The sequence below is a fragment of the Cebus imitator genome, unplaced genomic scaffold (genome assembly GCF_001604975.1).
Source record: "Cebus imitator isolate Cc_AM_T3 unplaced genomic scaffold, Cebus_imitator-1.0 Scaffold137, whole genome shotgun sequence".
Taxonomy (NCBI): Eukaryota; Metazoa; Chordata; class Mammalia; order Primates; family Cebidae; genus Cebus; species Cebus imitator.
In genome coordinates, this window is record NW_016107452.1 from 3,717,691 (window position 1) to 3,728,062 (window position 10,372).

Sequence of the window (10,372 nt, forward strand, 5' to 3'; positions counted from 1 at the left end):
ACCTACAAGAGACTCACTCAGCTTTAAGGGCACATGTAGACAGAAAGTGAAAAAGATATTCATGCAAAAAGAAAAGAGAGCAGGGTAGCCATACTTATATCACACAAAACAGTCTTTAAGTCAAAAACTGACAGAGACAAAATAGAACATTATATAATGATAAAAGGGTTAATTCTTGAAGAGGACTAACAATTATAAATATATATGTGCCCAACACCAGAGAACCAAAATATGTAAGGCAAATATTAACAGACACAAAGAGAGAAACAGACAGCAATACAATAATAGCAGGGGGCTTCAGTACCCCACTTTGAACAATGAATAGATCATCAAGACGGAAAGTCAATAAGCAAACATTAGATTTGAACTACACTTTAGACTAAATGGACCTTACAGACATATATTTTTGCTGTGTTGTCTAGGCTGGTCTCACACTCCTGGGTTTATGAGCCATCGTGTATGGTCCTTGTTTTGTTTTGTTTTTTCCATTCAAAAGTAGAATACACATTCTCCCCAAATGCACAGAGAGCATTATCTAGGATAGATCATACATTAGGCATCTGTCTTAGTCTGTTATCCAGGCTGCTATGACAGAATACCTTCGACTGGTTACTTTATAAATAATAGAAATTTACTTCTCACAGTTCTGGAGGCTGGAAATTCCAAGATTAAATCCCCAGGAGATTCAGTGTCTGATGAAATTGTGCGCTTTGCTTCACAGAGGACTCCTCTTGCCACACCCTCACATAGCAGGAGAAGGCGGCTCCCTTCAACCTTTTTTTGTAATGGCACTAATCCCATTTGCGAGGGCAAATCCCTCATGACTTATCACCTCATAAAGGCCCCTCCACCTCATACTATCATAATGGGGATTCAGTTTCAACATACGAATTTTGACTACAGCAGCCACAAACCAAGCCTCAACAAATTTAAGAAGATTGACCTCTATCCTATATCTTTTCCAACCATAAAAGTACAAAATTAGAAATGAATAACAGGAGAAAAATTGTAATCTTCACAAATAGGTGGAAATTAAACAACCTGCTCCTCACCTGATCATATCAATGGATCCAGAAAACGCATTTGATAAAATCCAACATCAGTTCATGATAAAAACTCTCAGTAAACAAGGAATAGAGCGGAACTGCCTATTGTTGATAAAGAACAAACAGCACGCTCCTAAACAACCAATGAGTCAAAGAAGAAATCAAAAGAGAAATTTTAAAATATCTTGAGACAAACAAAAACGGGAATACAATATGCCAAACTTTATGAGATTCAGCAAAAGCAGTTCTAGGAGGGAAGTTTATAGCAATAAATGCCGACATGGGGGGAAAAAATAAGATCTCATATAATCCACCTAACTTTACACCTCAAGGTAAACAAAGAACACACTAAGCCCAGAGTTAGTAAAAAGGAAATAAGAAGGATCAGAGCAAAAATAAATCAAATAGAGAGCAGAAAAACAGTAGAAAAGATCAAGAAAGCTAAGGGTTTGTTTTTTGAAAAGATAAACAAAATGGACAAACCTTTAGCTGGACTAAAAGAAGAGTCAAATAAAATCAAAACTGAAAGAGGAACTATCAGAACCAATAACACGGAATTCAAAAAATTATAAGAGACTATCATAAGCATTTATATGTCAACACATCATATAACCTAGAAGAAATGAATACATTCCTAGAAACATACAACCTATTAAGACTGAATCATGAAATAGAATTTAGAAAAGACGAATTAAAATTACATGCTCTGTTCTCATGGATAACTGGGAGCTGAACAATGAGAACACATGGACACAGGGAGGGGAACACCACACCCTGGGGCTTGTCAAGGGGTGGGATCAGGGGAGGGAGACCATCAGGAAAAATAGCTAATGCGTGGTGGGCTTAATGCCTTGGTGACGGGTTGATAGATACAGCAAACCACCGTGGCACACATTTACCAAATCTGCACATCCCACACATTTACCCTGGAACTTAAAATTTTAAAAATTACATGCTCTAATTAATAAAGTAACAAAAATTATAGAAAATACATAAATAACCAGAAGTAGAAAAAGTAAAAATTCCAAAAACTGGAAAACGTTTCACAAGTTTGATTAAGAAAAAAGGATAGGGAAATTATATATGCAGGATTCAGAATGTTTAATATATATATATATATATAAATACATATAGGTATATATATAATATGTATATATATAAATTTTGAGATCGAGTCTCACACTGTCGCCAGGCTGCAGTGCAGTGGTGGGATCTCAGCTCACTGCAATCTCTGCCTCGCATGTTGAAGCAATTCTCCTGCCTCAGCCTCCCAAGTAGCTGGAATTATAGTCACTGGCCAACACACCCAGCTAATTTTTTTTTTTTTTTTGTATTTTTAGTAGAGACGGGGTTTCGCTATGTTGGCCAGACTGGTCTTGAACACCTGACCTTGTGATCCACCAGCCTCAGCCTCCCAGAGTGCTGGGATTACAGGCGTGAGTCACTGTGCCCAGCCACAAATATTATAAGAAAATATTACTGCAAATTGTTTTTAAAACTTTTAGGAAACAAATGAGTTTCTAGAAATAAACGTTTACTACCAAAACTAACCACCCCCAAAATGGAAAAGTTGAATAAATCATTATGATGGAAGAAATAAAATGATTAAATGTCTACCCTTGTACAAGAGTTTAGGACAACATAGATTTATCTTTCCTAAATATATAAAACCAATATTAACTATTTCAGGCTACAGAAAAAGACAGAAAACTGCTTGATTCATTTTATTAGTCCAATGTCACTTTAAACACCAAAACCCAACAAAGATTCAAAAAATTAAACATAGAATAAGATTTATCTAGAAAAACAAACCTCTTTGTTTTTGCACTCATATTCCATTAGTGTGTGTAATGTTTAATTAAATTGTATGAATACAATAAAAGTTCAGTCGAAAAAGGGTTAGGAACACACAAAACTGACTCGAGTATATTATACAATTATGCCAAAATAGCACTGCACAACAAATCACCCAAAACTCAAAGTGTCTATAACCACGAACATTTATTCTCATGCTCATGGGTCTACAGGTCCTCTGCAGTTTGGATTGTCTAGGCTGGCCCCAGAGAGGGGCTTTGCTTTAAGCTGTAGGTCAGCTGGGCTGAATTTCCTGCTGTGGGTTTCAATCACATCTTTATCAGTTGTCTCTCTTCTTGGACCAGTGACTTCTCAGGGTTTGCTCTTCCCATGGTAATAACAGAAGTGCAAAAGCCAAGCTAAATCACACAAGCAGATTTAAGGCCTCTCTCCACATCAAGTCTGCTAGCCTTCCTTTGGCCAAAGAAAGTCACATGACCACGCCCAATTCAGTGACACAGGAAGGTGTATTCCACCCTCAGTGAGAGCAGGTACATTGAATGATGGTCCCAACTACCACAATAAGCCTACGACTCAACTAATTGAAGCTACAAATATAAAACTCAACTGCTGAAAGCCCTAGTATTAAAAAGAAGAAAAAAAAAACCTAGCTTATTAGCCCCAAATGTTTATCATGCTGAGGACAGACAGAATGAAGAAAGATTGCAAAAACTGTGAATTGCTTAAGCGAACAGGGCTAAAAGGGTTGCGAAACACTGCCTATTGGGTTGGAGTGTTTCTTCCTCATATATCCTTAATTTTCAAAATGGTTATAGATTCTTCTTGGGTATTATGTCTTAAAATGGAATATGGGTATTCATTTAGTGTAACTATGTAGGCAATGGCCACTTGTACTGTAAATAACTACATCTGTCTCCCTTTAAACTGTAAGCTCCTTGAATATAGAGCTCCTTTCAACTCTATGTCCTCAGCACCTAGCATTGTGCCTGGTACGTAACAGGCACCTCATCGGTTCTTGGGAGAGTGAATAATGAGCCTCCTTGGCCTATCCCAAGGCTGTGATTGGCATTAAGGGTCCGGACTTCACGTGGATGGCCCTGCCTTTGGAAACTGCCTCCCCAGTCCAGATTTGAGTCATTGGGAGTTTCCAGTTCTATACAGAATGGCTCTCTCGCCAGGGCTTTAGATCCTGTCTCTTAAGACGTCTCCTCTTAAACTTAAATTTGTTAAAACCCCAGACCCATTCTTTCTTTTAGCAAGACAGAGTGAGGCTCACGGACTTTTTTTCCGGCTTCATTTCCTCTTCTGATGAATCTGCCTTTGTCTTATCTCTGTCAATTCAATTCAACATTCACTGAGCACCTACTACATGCCTGACCCTTCCCTGGGAAACTGAAGATGGCACGATCGACATCTGTTTCAAAGGAAGTTACATCCTTTTATGAGAAATCATTCCTTCAACCTCTAAATAAAATGTCTCAGTTTACATTTGCAACCCTGATTTTCCAGCTATACTTATTTATTAGGTGGCAAAGATTTCCCAAAACTAACTTCTGAGTGGTTGCGCAACTAACATTCCTTTCTTCTAAAAGAGTCCTCTCTGATAGAAATATAATGCATACCACAAATGTGATTTTTAAACTTTAGTAGCCATGATAAAAAAAAAAAAAGTCATAAGAAACGGGAAATTTAACTTACTAATATAGTTAATTCAACCCAGTATCTCTGAAGTATTACCTTTTAGTACGTAATCAATATGAAATAATTTTTTCCAGCCTCTATGTTCAAGATCATCGACATGAAATGATATAGTTTACATTTCTTCATATTAAGTCTTTGAAGTCTGATGTGTATTTCACGTTTATAGCATATCTCAGTTTGGACTACCTACATCTCAAGTGCCCAGCAACCACATGTGGCTACCATATTGGGCAGCACAGTTATTAAAAATCGGTGTATTCCTGTAGAGGTGTGTTCAACAGTTGTTCCCACTCAAATTTACTGACATGGCTATTGTTTCAAATGTATGTGTAGTCATGTTAACTCTGTCACAGAGACTTGAGTAAAGTTTTTCCATTTATTAATAGGAATTTCCTGAGAGTCTTAAATGGTAGATGTTTTAAATAAGTTATTTCATCTAAACCTAACTTAAAAGTAGATATAATTATTCTCATTTACAGATGGTAAAACTGAGACATACAGAGGTAAAAACTTGCCTAATGTCATACAGCTAGAACATATCTTGCTTAAAATCTTGTATTCTTTCCTCCACAGCAGGTGGAGGTAATGTGGTATGCTGTGAGGTAGCTCCTCACAGGGAGCTCCTAGTTTAGCCTTTGTGGGCCACGCATTCATTGTGGCAACCTCTCAACTATGCTGTTGCAGTGAGAAAGCAGCCGTAGACAGTATGTGAACAGATGGGTGGGGTTGTGTTCCAGTAAAACTTTATCTACAAAAGCTGGCAGCAGGATGGATTCAGTCTTTGAGCTGTAGTTTGTCAACCCTGATCTACACCATGTTTTTACTTTATTTAACTCTAGAATTTCTCAAGACATTTGGAAAATGATTATTCTGGACATCCCAACAGTTGTCACTGTATGCACAAATTCTCAGAATGAAATGACAGACAAATGCTTAAATTTTGAGACAGCTCAGAGAAATAAAAAAAAAAAATCCCACTCAAGTCCACTCTTTTAAATATTATCTGACCTAATCCTTGATGGATGGGGTATCTTCCTATCCTCAGACTTCACCAGTGAGTGTTAAATTCTCATACCTTCACCCTGTCATCCACAGATTGAGTGCTCAGTTTGTGCCCATTCTAACACACATGTTCAGCACATCCTCAATCTGAGTGTGCTGGCCTCTCAGTTACCCAAACGAACAACTATCCAGAACTGAAGGTCGTCATCTGAGAGTCAAACTGTGAATCAAGATACAAAAATTGGAGCAAATATCTATGAATTCATCTTAAAGATCCACAATGACTTGTAGGCAACATTAAAATATGCCTGACTTGTTGGCAGGATGGATGGACTGACTGACAGATGACTGACAGATGATAAATCAACTGATGATAGATAGTTGATAGGTGGTTGATAGATGACAGATGATAGATACATAATTTATGATCAATAGATGATAGATCAATTGATGATACATATGTGGTTGGTAGAGAGATAGTTGATAGATGATTGATAGACACATGGATCAGATTAGGATGGACAGATAGATAATTAGATAGATGAGTGGGAATATTTAACACTCAACACAAAGAGTGCTCAGCAACAGAGAAGAGAGTTACAAGGCAGTATTGGAGCTTCCCATCTCAGTGTCATCTAAGGAGCAAGCTGCCCTTTCACCTATCACAAAAATCTCATTCATCTGTCAGATACATCCCTGCTGTGAGGCTAGACACAGCAGACCAAAGCAGTAAACTTCCAGTCATACAACCAAATTCACTTTATTCTCATTCCCAGTCATCTTCTGATTATACTTTGGTTTCCCATGAAGGTTTTTTGAACAAAAGAATGTCCTAATCAAGTCCTGCCAGCTGCCTTATCTCCCCAGCATATTTCTTATTATAAACCAATAAACTAGCATCTGTTCGACGCCTTGGTCTCTGACAGCCTTGTTCGTATGGCCTGTGATACTAGGTCAAGTTATCTCCGGCACAAACTCTCACTTCATAGTCTACAAAGATGGAAGAGAGATCCTATGGGGCCTCGAAGAAATTTACCAAGGTCAATGAACACTTCAGTGCCTAGCTGTCTATTTCCAGGAGGAGAGTTTTTTTGGTTTCTGCACACTTTCCTTGATCAGAGAACAACTTTAGAAGAAAGAAAAAAAAAAAAAAATAAAAGGCAGACATAGCAACAGAAACCAGCTCAACGAAAGAGAGAGAAAAGATAATGTAGAAAAAATAATTAGTGGAACTACAGTGATGTTTCTTTTCCAAGTCTACATTTTTCTCTCCCTCTGTTCTCAGGAGATACTAGCAAAACACTTTAAGTAGTCCTAAAAATGGGTCCACCTGCCCCCTGGTGGCAGACATAAACGGATCCCCACAGTCACGGGTTTACAATCCCTCCTGCCTGAACTTTCTCTGCAAGGGGAATTATTTCCCCTCGTCAGCATGGGGAGTTCATTTATTTTAGTAACATGAGCATTAGTTCCCCAAAGAAGGCCTTAGGCTTCCTGATCTGACTTAGAGGGTCTGCCTTATCTGAGATCTGCACTGAGCGCAAGCACGGGCTTTACAAAGAACCAGGAAAGTGGGAGGCTGGAATGCCTTAAGAATGAAGGGATTGGAAGTCCACTGAGAAAAGCAACTGGAAGACACTTCTCTAATTTACCATGAAAAACACATGGCCTCGGGGCAAGAATTCGGAGAAGAATGAGAATCAGAGTAGGCCGCATTACAATGGTGTCATGATTGATTTTACCAATCTTACAATATATGTTATTTTTACACCTCCACATCTCTGCTGATTACTTCCCCTTTGTCCCTTTGGGTCCGGCTACTGTGCCTTTCTCTGTCCCATGAGGCTGACCTGTGTGGATTACATCAGTGGGCTCTCTTGCCCTCTTGCTTCCTGGTACAGCCAATGAAAGTGACCGGCAGAGATTAGAGGGTAAGAGGAACATGAATCCGGGCAGTTATTGCCTGGGCTCCTCCCTGCTGGGTCACTGTTGCTGTGTCTCCCCATGGAAGGTAGCCCTGTGTATATAACCACCCTCTCTGTGCTCCTACAATGGCTTCCTCACCTCACCCATTCAGGCCTGGGATGGTAATGCCCCAGGTTGCTGCCATCCCCACTGTGGTTCCCTTTAACTCTTACCATACCTCTATAGATAGTCACTTCATTGATCTCTACTCAAATTATGTAGATCAAATGTGCCATCTCTTCCCTACCAGTACCCTGACCTTATGCTTCTCTGCCAGAATGTCCCTCTCTGATCATCTGTCCCTCATTGGCTCTGACAGATACTTCGAGGGGGAGCATAAACATTACCTCCTCTGTGGGGAAGAGTGGTAAGTAAGAAACAGTGTTGACTGTTTCCTACAGATGGGGGACCATGCTCCATCTCTGCTCTGAGTCCAGGGACAAGTTCTATTCTCTGAAAATGGGGGTGACGGCACTCACCTGCAGGCTGTCTAGAGAATTATGCGTTCTGTAAATACTGCTCCCATCCCCATGACATTGGCAATGATCACACATTTCTTTGCTCCCATAGCATTTTTTAACAGCTTAATTGAGGTGTCATTCATATACCATGCAGTTCACTCATTTACAGTGCCTACCTTAATGGCTTTTAGAATATTCACAGAGTTGAGCATCTATCACCACAATCAATTTAAGAACATTTCATTACTCCAAAAAGAAACCCTACTTCCCTCAGCTGTCACCGTCCTGTTCTCTCTCCCCTACTTTACTTTCGGCCCTAAGCAACCACTAATCTATTTTGTTTCTATAGATTTGTCTGTCCTGATCATCTCATATAAATGGAATCATACACCATATAGTCTTTGCAACTGGCTTCTTCAACTTAACAGTGTTTTCAAGGTTCATTCATGTCATGCCATGTATTAGCACTTTGATCCTCTTTATTGCCAAGTATCTTCCATTGTATGGATATACCACATTTTGTTCCACTCATCAGTTGATGGACATTTGGGTTGTTTCAACTTTTTGACTATCATGAAACTGCTGCTCTGAACATTGATGTATCCCACAGCATTTTGTAGAGACCTACAGTAGAGCTCCTCCCACACTGTGTTATATCACTTGTTGACATGTCTGCTCTTTGTCCTGTTCCACACTCATTGAACAGACAGTAAGGTTGCTTTGGGCCGTGTGCATGCAGGGACCCCTCCTGGTATGCACAAGACCTACCACAGTGCCTGCCACATAACAGACATTCCATATCTGTGAAATAATGAATCTAGTCATTCCACCATCGTTGGCAGCAACAGAAATATCCATGGCCAGGCCAGGCACAGTGGCTCACGCCTGTAATCCCAGCAATTTGCGAGCGCAAGGCGGGTGGATCATTTGAGTCCAGGAGTTCAAGACCAGCCTGGCCACCATGGTGAAATGCCATTTCTACTACAAATACAAAAATTAGCCAGGTATGGTGGCGCACGCCTATAATCGCAGCTACTTGGGAAGCTGAGGCAGGAGAATCACTTGAACCCCGGAGGCAGAGATTGCAGTGAGCCAAGATCACATCACTACACTCCAGCCTAGGCAACAGACTGAGACCCTGCCTGAAAAAAATAAAATAAAATAAAATCCATGGCCATATCTGTGTTTGACATTGGGAAAAAAATTCTCTAGCCTGATGCTTCCTTCAGCTTTCTATAAGTCATAACCTCAGTAATTTCACAATCATATTTTAAAAGCTATTGACCTCAGAGTTTCTCATTACTTAATATGCAACTGTACTCACAAAGGTCTTTAATCTTGCCCAGTGTATTTGGATGTCTGAGATATTTTGTTAAACATTTGCTATGCAACATTAATAGCAAGCCACTATAGACAAAGCCACTACGAACTTCCGACATAGAAGAGGGTATCTGTCAGCCTCTGTATAACTTAGAGAGAATTAAAAACAATACTAATTGCTCTCCAACACTGGATCTTGATATATCACTGTATATTCAAGAAGTAGAAAATAAAAATTAATGTGGAATCTGATGGGCCACATGCATCAAGACCAAAAAAAAAAAAAAGTACAAAAAGACCAAAAAGTATCCTCCTAAGATGGGAAGATATTGTGTCTGATTAAATACTATATAAGGAAAAGAACTTTGTATGAAGCTCTGTATATGATGATGCATGTATGGGATTATTTAGAATGTAATATTGTGATTGAAAGAGAATTCCTGAATCCAAATTAGACAAATGTCAGTTTTTAAAAAATGTATCAGAAAAAGATTTGAGCCTGTGGATCAGATAAAGAATGTAAATATAAACAAAAAAGAGAGGTGAGTAGAAACTGGGGTGGCATTTGGGGAGAACTGCTGCAGCAGGCAGATCATAAACTCCCTTTTGGAAGGATAAGGGAGATCTATTGAACCTATACACTTGAGAGTACCTCAGTGTGCTGCCAGCCTGCCATCTTTCTCCATCTTTATGCTTATGAATCTGCAAGTATAAAACCATCCATGTTGACTCACCTCTCTTACTTAGAATCTGTGTGCCATGTGAAAAAAATACTGGATAATAAGATGAAATGATTTGTCTGACAATTTTCATATGTTGACTGTTGATGTCAACTGTTGAGACAGCAATCAATTGCTCTTCCTGTTTCTTGCCATAACCAAAGATAATTGGAGTCTACCTAAAGATGCCATGATGAGAAATTAAGAGACACTACAGAACTCTCTGGAGTTCAAGAGAAAGGAGCAAAGTGCTAAGGAAACTTCAAAGAATATTTTCTTGTAAAGTAACAATAAAGGATGACTTACCCAGAATGTCCATGATCTGATCTCTTGCAGAATATTT

At 39.1% G+C, this 10,372-nt stretch overlaps 1 long non-coding RNA gene across 1 annotated transcript in view; it reads right to left on the reverse strand.

Annotated features, from left to right (window-relative positions):
• The window catches only part of LOC108313446, a 7,742-nt gene extending 6,594 nt beyond the window's left edge, over window positions 1-1,148 (reverse strand). The window contains exon 1 of the long non-coding RNA XR_005202383.1: window positions 1,053-1,148. This is a non-coding gene — a long non-coding RNA (uncharacterized LOC108313446). The remainder of the gene's footprint in view (window positions 1-1,052) is intronic.
• Between the last annotated feature and the right edge of the window lie 9,224 nt (window positions 1,149-10,372).